An 18340-nucleotide genomic window follows, 5' to 3' on the forward strand; every position below is an offset into this window, starting at 1 on the left:
CCCAATTCTTATTTTTCTTGGAGGCTTTGGATGTGGTCCATTTGACTTTGTTAACATCTTCTGAGTGTGTGTTTTGATCTTCCTTGCCACCATCATAACTCTCAATGGTTAGAAATTTTTTCTGTTGTCTGCTCAATTCGGCTTTTAATTCTTTGGTAGAGTAGGTCTCCATTTCCAGGGTGAAGCGTGCACTGTCCCAAGCCTCAGGGATTTTGTGCTGCTGTTTTCAGAAATCCTTCTAGGGACCTGACCACAGGCATTCTTCTTTTGTGCCCTGGAGCTGTTAGAAGTGTCCCAGCCCCACTATCCTGTAAGATCTGGTGTGCTAAAGCAACAGAGTCCTGCTTTTCTAATGGGAAGGCCAGAGTTGGGGCTGGGCTATGCTGGCATGGCCTGTACCAGAACTACACACCAGAATCCCACCTGGTGCCACCGAGCCTCTCCTCTGACCTTCCAAGTCCTGCCCGGTGTCCCCCGGGCTGAGAGGTCCAGAAGCCTCCAGCGCTGCTGCTGACTCAGAGGTCCCGTCTCACTGATGCTGAGGTCCTGCCCAGAGCTGGCGCCTACCCTGGGGTTATGGGCTGGGCTTTCACCCTGGTTCCACAGACTTTTTTTTGCTGACCTTCCAGGTCCTCTTTGGTGTCTCTGGGTTGAGAGGTCTGGAAACTACCAGTACAGCCATTGATTCAGAGGTCAGGCTAAGTGTTGGGGCTAAGACTAAGTCCAGGGCTGCACACTGGACTCCCATCCTGCTGTGACAGACAGCTTTGGCTGATCTCCTAAGATGCCTTCAATTAGAAAATGTTCTGCTCCATCTTTTTGGGTATTCTGATGCTCAGAGTCATTATTTAAAAGAATATGGAGCAGTTTCAGGGGCAAATTGAGTGGATTTCTGCCTTTACTCTGCCATTTTGGTTCCACCTCTTCGAGTATATTTCTTGTAAACAATGCATTGTTGGCTTCTGGTTTCCAATCCATTTTTCTATGCATTTCCATTTTATGGATGAGGTTATCCTTTTCCCATTCATAGTTATGATAACTATATATTTTCCTCCATCCTATTTTCTTCTATTGTTCTTCTCTTCTTTGTACCCTATCCTTCCTCTAAAATTTGTTTTGCTTTTATTCTGTCTTATTATATTCCCCCTTTTCTCTTATCCCTTCCCCTCCTACTTCCCTATTGGGTAAGATAGATTTCTACACCCAACTGAGTTTGTGTGTTTATTTATATAAGCATAAATATATACATATATGTTTACATATGTACATATATGTGTATATATGTATTTCCATACACACATATATAAGTGTATACACACAAATACAAGTAATCCAAATTCTTAAATTATCTTTTCTCAATCTATTTTCCAGATCAGTTATTTTTCTGATGAGATATTTCACATTTTCTTTTTTTTTTATCTCTTTTTCCTCTTGGCCATTTCTGCTTCTTAAGGAGTTATTTTCATCAGGGTCATTTTGTACCTCTTTTATCATCTGGTCAATTATGCTTTTTAAGAAGTTCTTTTCAGTGAGTTTTTGTGTCTCTTTTACCTTAAAAAACAATTGTATTTTAAGGTGTTATTTTCTGAGCATATTTTTAAGCCTTACCCTCCTCCCCAAACTGTTAATTCTTTGGAAGGGTCTTTTTGCCTTGTTTTAAAAGCTAGTTCTGAGGTTCTGTAAGTTTTCAGTGCTTCCAAAGTAGTATGATCCAGGGAGAGGTGTAGTCACTGCTCTCCTACTCTTGCACAGCTACCAGGCCTTGCACTTTCTCCAACTTGGCACTGTGGCCAGGATTCCTGCTTTCTTGTGCCTCCAAGTGCTCCAAACTGTGAATGGATAATGGAGTTGCAAACAGTACCCAGTCCTACATCCAGTGCTAGCACAGGGGTCCCTTGTTATCTTTTTCTGACTGTGGTCTGATCCTTTGCACCTTTGGAAGCTGCTTCTGCTGCTACTTTGTCCAAGGTCAACAGCTGGTGCTGTGGGCGTACATACTGGGTCAGCCCCTGTCCCAATGTCACAGACTTCTCCTTACTTCTTAGCTCATCTTGAGCTGGGAAAATGTCTCACCATGGTCTTTTGTTGGCCATTCTACTCTAGAATTTAATTTGAGTTGTTTGGAGCCGAAGTTTGGAGCTGAGTTGAGTTGAAGTTGTTTGGAGAGAAATGTTGAGAGAGTTGTGCTGTAGTAATTCTACCCTGCCATCTTGTCTTTGCCCCTGTCTTATCTAGCTTTTAATCCATGTATGATAATAAAGGGAATCCTGCCTTTATATAAGGATAAAGTTTCTCAACTTAAGTTAAAAAAATTGATCTAAGTAGGAGATATGAAAGATCTTACCAGATAGAAATTGTGGGGGGAATACAAACAAATTCAGCAGCTTTAACTGACTATATACCCACTATAAGTCAATAGTAAAAGTATAGCTATCTCCAAACTAGTACAATTTTAAGTAGTATCCAGTGTGAATGAGTTAATAGTCCCACTGTAGTCTGCACTGGTCAGATGACAAATTGATTATATTATGTTCTGTTGTAGAACAACAGAATTGTTGAAATTTATGAAAAGTATTGACAATTTGGAGCCTCCCCAGAGAAGATTAGCCAAAATAATGAGACCAGAACTATTCTGCTTGGCTTTGGTGTGCCTCATAGTCAGAATTTACAGGGAGACGGATTTTGACATAAAGAATATTTTTAAATTTAGAACTGTCTTCTTGTGGACTGAATGGCCTCATGAGATAGTGAATTAACTAATACTCCAGCACATTATCCTTATATCCAGTATTAAGTGCTTGTACATAATAATGAATGCTTTGGGATGAGGGGATATTAAAGGAACAATATGAGTTGACTTTTCTCTTCTAGCCTTAAGTCAGAATCACAACTATGTGATTTGATCATCTTATATACTTTTACAATTATAGTAGTGAGAGAAGGATTTATGGATGATGGGGAATGAGATTTCAGATGTTTTAAGAAGGAAAGTTAATGACCTAACGATATCACAATGAAAATGTCAAAATAAAGGCTAGATGGCTACTTTTCAGGGATGCTATGGGGGAAAGGCATGACTCAGGTAAGACGAATTGTCTTAGTTGACTTCTAGGTCCTCAAGACTTAGGTCTTCTCTAATCTTTATGTGATTTATAAATTTACCAAGTTTTCTTTGTTCAATCTAAACACTAAACAATATTAAAGACTTCCCAGGAAGTAAATACATCTTGGGCTCTACTACTAATGACCCAAATAAAATAAATTTCTGTGTTCTTGTCAAATTATATCTGGAATATTATACTTATTTATGGAAATCATATATATGTGAGACTGTTAAAGGGACATTGTAGACATAAAAAGAAGGGTCATGAACATGCTGGATATACTCAAAAACATGTCATTTGAGGATTACTTGAAGAATTTTGAATGTTTAACACAGATCAGAGACACAAGGGGAAAATAATTGGTATCTTTAAACATTTGAAAAACTGTTTTGTAAAAGAGGAAATAGAATTATTCTAACAGGAAAGAACATTTTAACTGAAGGTACTTCCTAGCATTTTAGATCTATATGAAAACAGATTAAACTATCTGATGAAATAGTGACTTTCTCATCTCAGGAATTATTCAGAATGAGTCTGGGTAGCCAACTTTGAGAATTCAGGCTTCAAATAAGAGGTGTTCATTACACTTGGAACATACTATGACCACTTTAAAATGTACTATGTCATGGCTTTTTCTTGCTTTAAGTAGTATCTGAAATCCTAGCTTTTCCCATTTTATTATATTTTTATTCTGATCTTAACAAACACCAAATAAAATGAACACTTCCACATGCACTGTGGAGTACAGGAGATTGTACATGAAACTGAAAACTTCTGTGATGTAGAACTTGCCTTTCTTTTAAAGTATATAATAAATTCAACATGTAACTTTCAAAGCTGTCCTACTTGTGATTCCTTCTAGCCATCCTTCTGTTCTTTTGATTTTTTTTTTTTTTTTTTTTTTTGGTTTTAGTTGTTGTTTTGGTTTTAGTTGTTATTTTGGAGGGTGAGGGTGGAGGGAATTTTGTCTTTAATCCTCTTCTTCTTCCTACTTTCCTCCCATTGGAAAATAAAACAAAACAGAACATAAGATTTGTAATGAATATGCATAGTTAAGCAAAACAAATCCCAACATTGGCCGGGTCCAAAGATATATGTTTCTTTCTACATCTTGAGTCCATTATCTCTCTGTCAGTAGGTGGATAGTATGATCTATCATTGTTCCTCTAGAATCACACAATTGATCTTCAAACTGATCAGAGTTCAGATGGGGTGTTATTTGTTTCACAGTGTTTTTGTTAATATGTAAATTGTTCTGTCATGAAATTCTATCTTTTTCAATAACTTTTCTCACTATTGTTAATTATGGACAAAGATTTAGTTTTGGAAATAAGGATAATGCATTGTTTCATTAATTTATTTTTTCAAGTTTTACATTAAAATGTTTCAGGAACTTAGACTGTATCTCTCATTTTACTTTGAATACTATATGATATTTAAATTAATGCTTATTTTTATTATGTGACTTTTTAAAAGTCCCACATTTATCTTCCCATTGCCCAGTATCCTCCTGAGCCACTAATTCCCCCTACCAAACCACCAACTAATGAAGGAATGAAAAACTAATTTTAATAATAAGTCTGTGGGAAACAAAGCATATAAACAAAATAGACTATTGCAAAATTGTTGATCTCAAATAATTTTTTTCTTAAAAAATAGGAAAAAAATGTAAAAACTATTTGTAGTTCCTTGTAGTGACAAAAAAACTAGAAATTAGGTAGATGCCCCTCAGTTGCAAATGACCAGATAAAGTATGGTCTATGAACATAAAAGAATATTATTATGCTGTAAGAAATAATGAAAGAGGAAATTTATAAATACGGGAGAAAGTGTGGAAAAGTAGGGATATTAGTGCATTGTTGGTAGAGTTGTGAATTGGTCCAGCAATTCTGGAGAACAATTTGGAAATATGTCCAAAGGCTATAAAACCATGCATATTCTTTGACCTAAGTCTGTATCCCAAAAAGTTTTTTTTTTTTTTTAGGGTATGTACAAAAATATTTATAGCAGCTCTTTTTCTATGGCAAAGAATTGGAAATTAAAGGGATGCCCATCAATTGGAGGATTGAACAAATTGTGGTATATTTTGATATGTTCCATTATAAGGGAATACTTTTGTGCTTTAAGTAATGTTGAAGGAGATGCTTTCAGAAAAAGTTGAGATTTGCGTAAACTGATACAAAGTGAAATAGAAGCAGGAGAACATTGTGCAAAGTAACAGCAATATTATAATGATGATCAACTGTGAAAGATTTAGCTACTCTAATAAATACAATAATCCAAGACATTTCCAAAAGGACTCACAATTTTTTTTAAAAATGCCATTGGCCTCCAGAGAAAAAACTGAAGAACTGATGAACTCTGAGTGCAGATTGAAGCACTTTGTTTTACTTTCTTTAATTTTCTTGCTTTTTAAAAATATTTTTGCAATATGGTTGACATAGAAATGTTGTGCATTCTTGTTTTCTCAATGGATGGGAAAAGGGCTGAGAGGAAGAGATTTTGGAACTTAAAATTTCAAAAATGAATGTTAAAAATAAGAAAAAATATTTATGGAAGTTACTTTCTGAGATATCTGAGAAAATGCATATGAACTGATGCAGAGTAAGGTGAACTGAAATAAACAATTATTCTAGAAAAAAATGAACAATTTTGGAAGAGTAAATAATTTCTATTAACACGAACATAAACTATGATTCCAGAAGACTGATGATGAGGGGTGCCCACATCCTGTCAGAAAGTGTGATGGACTAAATATGCAGAATTAGGGACTCATTTTTGGACATGGCCTACATAGCAATTTGTTTTGCCTTACTCTGCATATTTGTTATAAGAGTTTTGTTGTTCTTCCTTTCTCTCCTCCTACCTCCACTGTGGTACTGGGATGGGGGAGGAGGAAGAACAATATTTGATAATTGAAAATATATATGAGGCAATTTTTAGATTTAAGGTTATAAGGATCTTATTTTATTATTATTCCTTATATTTGTATAGAAAATTGAATGAACAATAAAATTGTCTGATGATGATGATGGTGACAAAACACTTCTAGCTACACATCTATGATCCTCTTGTGCCTCAGGTAGTCTCTGATATGACACCTCCATCTCCTTTCTCTCTCTCTCTCTCTTTTTTTTTTATTAAAGATTTTTATTTTCAAAATATTCACATAGATAATTTTCAACATTCACCCTTGCAAAACCTTGTGTTCCAAATTGTTTCCCTCCCTTCTCTTCACCTCCTCTCCTAAATGGCAAGTAATTCAATATATATTAAACATGTACAATTCTTTTATCCATATTTCCACAACTATTATGCTGCACAAGAAAAATCAGATCAAAAAGAAAAAAATGAGAAAGAAAACAAAATGCAAGCAAACTACACCAAAAAAGTGAAATCACCTGAATCACTTTGCTGTTGAAAAGAGCCACATCCATCAGAATTGATCATTGTATAATCTTGCTGCTGTTGTGTACAATGTTCCCCAGGTTCTTCACTCAGCATCAGTTCATGTAAGTCTCTCCAGGCCTTTCTGGAATCATCCTGCTGATTGTTTCTTATAGAACAATAATATTCTATAACATTCATATATCATAACTTACTTTTTTAATTAAAGTTTTTATTTTCAAAACACATGCACTGATAATTTTTCAACGTTGACCCTTGCATAGCCTAGTGTTTCAGATTTTCTCCTCTTTCCCCCCAGCCTCTCCCCTAGATGGCAAGCAATCCAATATATGTTATACATATCATAACTTATTTAGCCACTCTGCAACTGAGGGGCATCCACTCAGTTTCCAGTTCCTTGCCACTACAAACAGGGCTATCACAAACATTTTTGCACATATGGGTCCTTTTCCCTTTTTTATGATTTTTTTGGGATACAGGCCCAGTAGAAACACTGCTGGGTCAAAGAGAATGTGTGGTTTAATCACTCTTTGAACATTGTTCCAGATTGCTCTCCAGAATGGTTGGATCTGTTCTCAGTTCCACCAGCAATGTATCAGTGTCCCAGTTTTCCCACTTCCCCACCAACATTCATCATTATCTTTTCCTGTCATCTTAATCAGTCTGAAAACTATGACATATCCTTTCTTTCTTAGTGAAAAAACCTACCCACAATGTATCCCCACCCTGGCATGAATGATTGATTTTCTCTAGCATGGTTGGGCTGACTATAGCCAACAACTACAGCTTACTCCCTCTTTTGAAGTCCATTGGTTAACTGGCACAGGGAAATACATTTCTAATACTCACCACTACATTTTCTGAGCGCCTGCCTAGCAGTGCACTTTCCATTTACATGAAATCAGCTGCCATGACACTGTAAAGTCTAAAAATAAAACATTTACTAAATAAGAAAAAAGCAATAGTAATTAACTATAATTACTAATTGCAAATAATAGAAATCAAAAGGAAGAATAATCATATTTTACTCAATAGATAACTCGAGTAAGATTAATGATAATATGAATGCACCTATAAACCTAAGTCATGCTCACCCACCAATGAACATAGGGTCTATGGAGAAGAATGGATACACAACAAAAATCTAATAGGAATGCACATGAGTGGGAAAAACTATGTGCTTGGGGCAATTCACAGCTCTGGATATCAGACCTCAAAGTCCTTGGACCCTTCAGAAAAAATCTGAACCAAAAAAGTCCCTTTTCTCCTCTGCACTTCCCTTCTGGTCTTCATAGAATCAGAGATTTAGAGCTGGAAGGAATCTTAGAGTTTATTGAGTTTCATTCCTTCATTTTATACATGAAGAAACTGAGGCAAACAGTGTTAAGTGATTTGCTCAGGATTATAAAGCTAGAAAGTACCTGAGGAAGGATTTAAACTCCAAGCCCAACACTCTTTATCTACTGAGTCACTTAGCTGCTTCTGGGGCACCTGTATTGCTCTTCTACTTTCTTCTCTGATTTGAGGGAAGACTAGGAGAAGAAGGAGGGGGAACAGTCTTTACATCTTTTTTTTTATGAAAGGAGCTTGGAATTGACTGGACAGAGAAGGATCCCTTATTGTTTGCATATGGGAGGAGTTTAACAGTTCTCTGGCTTTAGGAAGTACTTGGCACTAAAAAAGAGTAACAATTTTTCTCAGCACCTTGTTAAGGGTGTCTATTTGTGAAAAGAGCTTGCCACTTCTTCAGATCAGGAGCAAAAAATGAACATTTTTGCCCAGTAGAAGAGTTAAGATTTTTCCTCTCAGGCTTTGGATGGAAGTAAAGATCAATAAGTCCCAATAGTTCTTCATATAGCAATAATATTCAGTTCTCTTTCAGCAACTTTTTTCTCCAGTCAATCAGCAAAGTGATTTATTTTTTCCAATAAGCAATTTCCCAGCCTGGCAGCTAAAGAGTCATGTCTGCTGGAAGTTTTCTTTCTGTCATTGACTTCTTGTACTGTTTATTTTCCTCTTTCTTCTGTTTATCTGTTACTATAGTTTTTTCTCAGCATTTCTCCTCTGACTTCTTTCTTATCTCATCCTATGCCTCAAATCAAAAGTTTCCTGATGATCAGTGACTCATCTTTATGTTAATGATGTAAAACTCAGGAAACCTAACTTTTCCTCGGGATTTAATGTAAAAGAACCTGCGTAATATTTTTATAGTTCCTAAAAAAAGAAATTCAAAATTCTAAAAACAGCTGCAGACAAGTGAGCTGATAGGCTATAAGGTCCTTTAATCATCATTACCTTAGCTATTGCTATGATTTCAAACACAAACTCTTCATATATTCATCTAGGGATAGTTCTCTAATTGGTGCTCAGAACACTCTGTCTCTTCTTAATATGTTATCTGAGAAACTGTTTCTGAACAAGTGATTTTATCATTTTCCTTACATAAATGTTCTTTTAGGTTTCTGTTTCAATGATAAACTGTTTACATAAAAAAGAAGAAGTACCTGACACCATAATCATATGATGATAAAAACAAAAACATGACTGAAAAGTTCAGGGTGTCTGTGGGTCATTAAGATTAGAGAGTCTACAGAGGCCAATTGAGATTTTTAGGGCCTGTCTAATTTGGGAAGTTTATACTTTGTTTCATCAATTTGTTTTTTAATTGAGGAGATCAATATTCCCTAATGGGAACTGGAGACCCAACTGAATTAGTTATTTAGTCTAGAGGGTGGTTATTTGAAGGAGATCTAGAGTATAGACCACAAATCCTGTGAAAAGCTTGGGGAGCCCTGGATAGTGTGACTGTTCCCCTTGGGTTATGGCAGTCAGAGTTTGGGGCCCAACCTTAACTCAGAACTATGGCTCATGGGTGATAGATAGAATGCTAAATGAGAGGGACCCTGAGTCGTAGCCCACAAATCCTTTGATAGAACACAAATTCCTTGAGGACAGTAAATGTTTTCCTTTTGACTTTATAGCCCAGCCAGTGACGGAATGCCTAACACACAGTAAAGAGCTTAGCTAATGCTGTTAGTTAAGTTTGGATATCCCTCTAGCACATATATTTGAATTTGTGAATATGAAATGACCAGAAATATCTGTCTTTTAAAGGGTTGATCTAGAACCTTCATCCCATCCTTGGTTTGGAATGCTTCATTTTTGACACTCCTTCATTTATTAATCTTTCTCTCCCTCCCTGCTTCCACCAGCATCCCCCTCCTATCTTTGAATTTGGAAGAATGAAACATTGAATCATCCTCATCATCAGGTCCAAATCACACAAGAATAGGAATACTCTCCATTACTTATGCAAAAATTGATCATCCTTTGCTTAAGGACTTCAATTGAAGCAGAATCCACTAATTCCTGAGAGTAAATAAATTGACTGCCTCAGCTCTCCACATATAGTTAGAGACTAGGCAGACTTTTCACTATCTGTGACCATCAGTCATCAGGGACCAAGTAATTCATAGCTACCAGTCCATCTGGTCACTGATAATGGCCTCAACCCAGAATCTCTCTGTCCCCTAGGACACAGCTCCCTTTATTACTTGAAGAATCTCCTCTCTTATACCTAGCAAACTCTTTCCTCTCACGAAATCCAAGTTAAAGACCACTTGGACTAAAATTCCCTTTTACCGTCTTCCTTCCCTACTTCTTCATTATTCGCTTCAGTCCCATTATACTGTCTTACCTCTTTCCATTATACCCAATGGTACTGTTAGCAGACTTCCTTTCTTATTAAATGTCTTTCCCTCACATTCCTTCTAACAATCACAAAAAATTGACTCCCCTGTGAAAAAGACATGGCTTCCTTACTTATTTACCCTCTATATTAGATGCACCTTCTCTAATTTCCTCAAGGTGCTAGAGTGCTGAACTCATTTCTATTTTAAGATGTCCCCTCCATTAGCTACCTCTCTTCAAAGGTTCACTCTGTTCAGGTTTACCAGCATATAAAACCCTACTATCCATTATCTTCAAGCAACAGGTCATTCTCCTTCCTTTTTGAGTTCAGAATCTGGTTCACAATTTTCCTCTCTACCCCAAACCTTGCCTTGCAGACTTCAATATACATATTGATGTTCCCCTCAAAACACATTTGCTTCCCTGGTTCATCAATCCTCTCAAATTACTTTACTTCTTTCTTCAACCTCAGTCATACACAGAAATGGTTATATCTTAGATTTCATCATCATTTTGATGTAATATAGCAATGATATTGATTTTAGGGGGGGGCTTCTGTTCTAAAAGTCAGTAATCCTAAATCTTCTGGAATATCTCGGATTCTGAATAGACCACTCCTCAATTCATTGCTGACTGATAATCTGGTCCGTGATAATCTGGTCAGTGAGTACCAAATTCTGGAGACTACTCCCTGATCCTACCTATGGGCCACAGAATTAGCATGTCAATGATAGAGAGCTGGATAAATGTGTTTCCTTGGTCCTGTTTCTTTGCTAATTTCTTTTAGAACTTAGTCTGCTTATAATGGCTTACAATTACAATAAAACTTTGCCCCTTGACTAGGAAATGGATTCAAGCCAGCAAATTCTTTTGAGATATCTCATGACACTGGTCTGTGACCCCAAACTTTTGGGGTCCCCTTCCCAAATTCAACAATTTGAATCTATGATTCAGACTTCCAAATTTTCTCTTCCATCTTTCTCTATATCTCATCCCCTCCTCATGTGTATTTTTTTGTCCTCACCACAACCTCTGTTCACTTTGTATTTCCTTATTTCTCAGTCTAACACATTGCTTTGACCTCATTTTTATCCCTTCTAAATTTTAACACTACAGTCAAGCAGGTTAGCTTTATTCTGTCCTTTTATGAAATCTGGGAAAACTTATATCATTTTATATAGGATTTGCCAGCCTATAAGAGTGAAATGAACAAAACCAGAATTTGCCTAAGGTCTCACTTGTGCTACATGTCAGGAGAGGCATTAATAATAGAAATGCCCCACTCCATCCTCTTATAGGATGCCATCCAAACTTTTTTTTTTAAAGCTCAAAAGACAATCAAAAAAGCACAGACGTAGGAAAGTTTTAGAAGCAATGTGAAATTTAGTAGAAGCTTAAAAATAGAAAGTAGTATGAAATGGAGATTTGGAGTTTTATATACATTCTACAGTTGACAAAACAGTAGATCAAACCTTGATTTGCAGTGTTTGCTGTGAAGTGTAAGTCCTCATATAGAAAATGTAACAATAGGCTCTCCCAAAAGCTGGATCTAGCATACCCCTGTATGTGACCTTTTACTGCTCTGTTGGGGAACTAGTTGATAAATATTAAGTATTGTCTGCTTGCCAGGCACTGTGCTATACCCTGCAAGAACATTTCCTCCCCTCTTCACTTTTCTCCACCCAAAGAGCTCACATTCTAAAAAGAGATTGATCTATCTATCTATCTGTCTATTTATCTATCTATCTATATCTATATATATAAAAGCATACATTCAGATACATCCAGTAAAAATTATAGATAATCTTGCAGCAAGGAGGAGAAAACAGAAAAGCCTCCTGAAGAAAATGGGATGTAAGGTAAGTCTAAAGGATGCCAAGGAGAAGAGGCAGAAAAAGGGAGTATGTTAGGCATGGGGGACATCCCTATCCTTGATATCACTTGATATCACTTGAACAGATGAAGGAGATAAATTGCAAGAAGGCAGAAAGGGTGACAAGAACTGTGAAGTGTTTTCAAAGCCAAAAAAAAAAAAAAAAAGAATTTCAAATTTGATATTGGAGGAAATAGGAAAATGTTGGAGTTTGTTGACTACTTTGGCAGCTGAGCAGAGGATGAATTGGAGTAGGGAGAGATTGGCTCGGAGAGCCCAACCAGAAAATTATTGCAGTAGTCCAAGTGCAAGGAGATGAGGTACTACACTGAGTTAGAGGCTGTGGAAGTGGGGAAAAGGAAGATGTGTTAGTAACACCAAGAAGACAAAAAACTAGAAATGTAGGGTGATCCTGAGTGAGGACCAGAGGCTGACAAATGGCTGAAAATGTGGGTGATTAAAAAAATAGAAGTGCCCTCAGCATCAATAGGGAAATTTGCAAGGTGAGAGCATTTTGTGGAGAAAGATAATGCATTATATTTTGAACATGTTAAAGCTGCAATGTTTATGGGTCATTCCATTCAAAATGTTCAAAATGGAAATGATGATATAAAACTAGAAATCTAGAAAAAGTTGTTCAGATCTCTAAATAGAGATGATAATCGAACCCATGGAATCCAGCTGATGAGATCATCAAGCAAAATAGAATAGAAGAAGATGAAAAGATGACTCAGAATAGAGTATTGGGGGAACACCTGTAGTTAGTGTATATAACTTGGATAAAGATCCAGCCAAAAAAAATAATAATAATCAAGAGGACCAGGAAAGAATAGACTCAAGAAAACTTTGAGAAAAGAAAGTATCTAGAAGCATGTAATCAACTATCAAAGGCTAAAGAGAGGTCAAGAAGCATAAGGATTATGAAAAGATTGTTAGATTTGACAAATAACAGATCTTGGTAACTTTGAAGAGCAGTTTCAGATGAATGATGAGGAAACCAGATTGTAGAGAATTAGAGAAGAATAAAGGTATAGGCAGTAGAAAATCATTTACTTGGGTCTCTCAAGGAGTTTATTAATGGGAAAAAAAAAGATTTAAAGTAGTAAATGGCTAGTAGAATGATCATATCAAGTGAGAGGGTTTTTAAAAATTTTTAATTTTGTTTTTTACAATACCACAATTTCTCTTAGACACCCTTAGTTCTCCCCTCCCATATAACAAAATATACTTCTAAAGAATGAAAAAAAGGAAAAAGAAAATTAAAAAAAGACAAAATCTGAATATATATATATGTGCATATATATATATATATAATGTATTATATTTATAGGCCTCTGCAAAGGAGTAGAAATGGGGACCTTTTCATGTTTTTTTTTTTTGGGGGGGGAGCTAATCTTGTTCTTCATGATTTTTCAGCATTCATTTTTTATTGTTTTGTGATTATCCTATTTCCATTGTTGTCACTTATTGTTCTCTTGGTTATGCTAACTTTACTTTGTATCAGAGCATGTAAAATTTTCCATGCCTCTTTCTATTCATCATGTTTTTCTTACAGTATGGCTTGGTCTTATTGTGAGAGCAACTTTTTAGAATATGTTTGGTCTGAAACTAGAGGCTTTTTTACTTATTAAGATTTTTACTTATTTTTCACTGCTTCTCTAACTGAAGCTACTTGTCTTTTCAAATTTCAAATGAATTACTCTTATGGTGATAGGGATCTATTGGAAGAAATTTCATGTATATTTTGGAATAAAGATCCAGGGGAATTTGCCTGGACAACTAAAGGGTTTGTCTATTTGGTGTTTTCTGTGTTGAAAAAACATATATGTATAGAAAGATGGCAGAATGCAGGCTGGGATCCAGCTAAATTCTCCCACTATTTCCCTTAAATTTCTTTTTAAAAAAGCCATCTCAAATTAAATTTTGGAACGACAGAGCCAACAAAAATTCAGAAGGAGTCTTTTTTCTGCCTTAAGACAACTTAGAGGTCCACAAGAGAGGTGTTTAACATCAGGATGGGCTTAGCCCTGAGTGTGGTAAGAGCCACAGCCATGGATCTTGCAGGTAATCCCACAACAGTGGCATCAACAGCAGCAGTTTTGGAAACTTTCCGTTGAAAAACGGCAAGGGGAGCAGCTAGGTGGTACAGTGGACAGAGCCCCAGGCCTGAAGTCAGGAGGACCTGAGTTCAAATCTGGTCTCAGACACAACACTTCCTGGCTGTATGACTCTGGGCAAGTCACTTAATCCCAATTGCCTTGGCAAAAAGAAAAAAAAAAAGGAAAAAGAAAAAGAAAAAAGAAAAGAAAAAAATGGCAGGGGTCAGGGTCAGACAACTGTTCAAAAGGAGATTATAGGGGACCTTCTGTTGGCATTGATTGGCAGCTCTTTTGCTTAGAAGCAATTCTGGGTCAAGTTATAGGGTGGAGAGGAGTACTTGTCTGTCACAAAAGAACAGGAACCTCGGTCTCAGTTCAAACTAGTACTTAATAGTGCAAGAGGCCAGGGAACCTGGTCAGAATTCCAGCACCAAGAGGAGCACTGGTACTTTCTGCTGTAAGAGAATAGGGATCTTTCCTGGATAAAGATCAGAGCACACACCAGTAGAGCAATAATCATATTTTTCCCTGATTAACACCACCTTGGGAATACTGAATACTTGCAGACCTCAGAACTCTGAAAACAGCAGCACAAAAAAAAAAAAAAAAAAAAAATTGGGAAAGTCTTTTCCTATTCTTATGTGATCAAAGCCCAAGTTCAACATAATATATAAAGTCAAAAAATAGACTTTTTTAAAGTCTCATTTTTAGTGAGCAAACAAAAAAGAATTTGGCCATATATATAGCTATTATAATGTCAGAGAAGATGAAGGCATAAATTTAAAAGACAAACAATGGTTTTAAAATAGCTATAAGCAAAGAGTTAAAGAAAGAAATGAGTGATAGAAGAAAAACTGGGAAAAGAAATGAGAGTGATACAAAAAAAATTATGAAAAAAAAACCCACCAGCTTGGTAAAAGAGACACATTCAAAAATACTGAAGCGAATAACATCTTTAAAAAATGAAATTGACCTAATGATAAAAAAAAATGCCCAAAAATTTACTGAAGGAAAAAAAAAACTTTTAAAAGCAGAATAGGCCAAATGGAAAAGAAGGCACAACAATTCGTTGAAGAAAAAAATTCCTTTAAAACAGAGTTGGCCAAATGGAAAAAGAGGTACAAAAGCTAACTGAAGAAAATAGCTCTTTTAAAAATTAGAATTGGGCAAGTAAAAGCTGATGACTCCATGAAACACCAAGAAACAGTCAAGGAAATAAAATCAAAAGGATAGGGAAAAAAGTTGAAGAAAATATGAAATATCTCATCAGAAAAATAACTGCTTGGAAAATAAATGGAGAAGAAATACTTTTAAGAATTATTAGATTACCTGAAATCCATGATTTAAAAAATTGTCTAAACATCATCTTTCAAGAACTTATCAAGGAAAACTGCCCTGATATATTAGATTTAGAGGTTAAAATAGAAATTTAAGAAATCCACTAATCTTCTCCTAAAAGAGATCCCAAAAGGAAAATTCCTAGAAATATTATAGTCAAAATTCCAAAACTCCCACATCAAAAAGAAAGTACTTCAAACAGTCAGAAAGAAACAATTCAAATATCAAGAAGTCATAATCAGAATCATGTAAGAGTTAACAGCTTCCATTTTATAGGAACATACAGGTTGGAATGTATTTTGAAAGGTAAAGGAAATAGAATTACAGCCAAGAATAATCTACCCAAAAAAACTGAGTGTAATCCTTCAGGGGAAAAATGGATATTTAATGAAATAGAATACTTTCAAGAATTTTTTTCTAGTAAATTTATTTTTTAATACATATTACCTTATCAATCTTGTTGGGAGAGAATAATCAGAGCAAAAGGGAAAAAGTATGGGAGAGATAAAAAAAAAAAAAAACCAGAAAAAAGAAGCGAACATAACATGTGTTGATTTATATTCAGTCTCCTTTATTCTTTTTCTTGATGCAGATGACATTTTCTGTCCTAAGTCTATTGGGATTGCTTTGGACTTAACTAAACCACTAAGAAGAACCAAGTATTTCATACTTCATATCATCACACATTTTTGCTGTTATTGTGTACAATGTATTCCTGGTTTTGCTTGTTTCACTTAGCATCAGCTCATATAAATCTTTCCAGGCCTTCACTTTCAAGAATTCTTGATGAAAAGAACTGAATATAAATTTTGACATTCAAACAGAAGACTCAAGAGAAGCACAAAAAGGTAAACATGAAAGTATAATCACAAAGGATTCAACAAAGTTAAACTATTTTCTATGTGGAAAGATGATACTTGCAACTCCTTAGAATCTTATTATTATTAGGGGAGTTAAAGGAATCTACATAGACAGAGGGCATGAGTGTGGTCACTTATGTTAGTATGATCTAAAAAAAAGGAGTAACTGGGCTTATACCCCAAAGAGATACTAAAGAAGGGAAAGGGACCTGTTTGTGCCAAAATGTTTGTGGCAGCCCTGTTTCTAGTGGCCAGAAACTGGAAAATGAATGGATGCCCATCAATTGGAGAATGGCTGGGTAAATTGTGGTATATGAATGTTATGGAATATTATTGTTCTGTAAGGAATGACCAGCAGGATGAATACAGAGAGGCTTGGAGAGACCTACATGAACTGATGCTGAGTGAAATGAGCAGAACCAGGAGATCATTATACACTTCGACAACGATATTGTATGAGGATGTATTCTGATGGAAGTGGATCTCTTTGACAAAGAGACCTAACTGAGTTTCAATGGATAAATGATGGACAGAAGCAGCTACACTCAAAGAAAGAACACTGGGAAACGAATATGAACTATTTGCATTTTTGATTTTCTTCCCGAGTTATTTTTACCTTCTGAATCCAATTCTCCCTATGCAACAAGAGAACTGTTTGGTTCTGCTAACATATATTGCATCTAGGATATACTGCAACATATCTAACATATATAGGACTGCTTGCCATCTAGGGGAGGAGGTGGAGGGAGGGAGGGGAAAAATCGAAACAGAAGCGAGTGCAAGGGATAATGTTGTAAAAAAAAATTACCCTGGCATGGATTCTGTCAATATAAAGTTATTATTAAATAAAATAAAATTAAAAATAAATAAATAAATAAATGGAGTAAGAAGGACGCTCTGGGAGAAGGGAGAAGGAGGGACTAGGGAAATTGTTCTCACATAAAAAAGGTATGCAAGGAAGAGTTTTTAGAGTGAAGGAGAAGATTGGGGATAGGTAATATTTGAACCTTGCTGACATCAGAATTGATTGAAAGAAGGAAGAATCTCTCTCTCTCTCTCTCTCTCTCTCTCTCTGTATATATATATTTACCAATACACACACACACACACACACACACACACACACACACTCAGATGGTTATAGAAATCTATCTTACCCAGTTGGGAATTATGAGAGGAAAGGGGTAAGAGATTTCAGGGCAATGTATGTGATAAAAGGGAGACATTGGTCAGAAGCAAAATAGACTTTTGAGGAAGGACAGGATAAAAAGAGAGAAGAACAAACAGAAGAAAAGAGGATGGAGGGAAATACATAGTAATCATAACTATGAATGTGAATGGGATGAGCTCAGCTGTACAATGCAAGCAGATAGTAGAATGTATTAGAAACCAGAATCCAATAAGGTATTGTGTACAAAAAATATACTTGGAGTTGAAATTAGGGGCTAGAGCAGAATCTATTATGCTTTTGCTGAAGTGAAAAAAGAAAAAAACCAAAGCTAGCAATTATGATCTAAGACAAAGCAAAACCAAAAATAGAACCAATTATAAGAGATAATCAGGGAAACCACATTTTGCTAAAAGGTAGCATAGACAATGAAGTAATATCAAAAAATTTTATAATAAGTTTCTCTGATAAAAGGTCTTATTTTTCAAACATGTAAGAAACTGAGTCAAATTGATGAAAATAAATAAAAAATAATTCCCCAATTGATAAATGGTCAAAGGATATGAAGAAAATTTTTCATAAAAAAGCAATCAAAACTATCTATAGTTGTATGAAAAATACTCTAAATTACTATATGGAGAAAGATAAATTAAAACAACTTTAAGATACTATCTCACACCAAAAATGTCAAATGCTTGAATGGATGAGAGACAATAGGCACATTAATGAATTGTTGCTGTAATAGTGAACTTATCCAACCAATCTGGATAACAAACTGGAATTTTGCCCAAAGTGCTATA

This window comes from Antechinus flavipes, chromosome 5 (assembly GCF_016432865.1).
Source record: "Antechinus flavipes isolate AdamAnt ecotype Samford, QLD, Australia chromosome 5, AdamAnt_v2, whole genome shotgun sequence".
Lineage (NCBI taxonomy): Eukaryota > Metazoa > Chordata > Mammalia > Dasyuromorphia > Dasyuridae > Antechinus > Antechinus flavipes.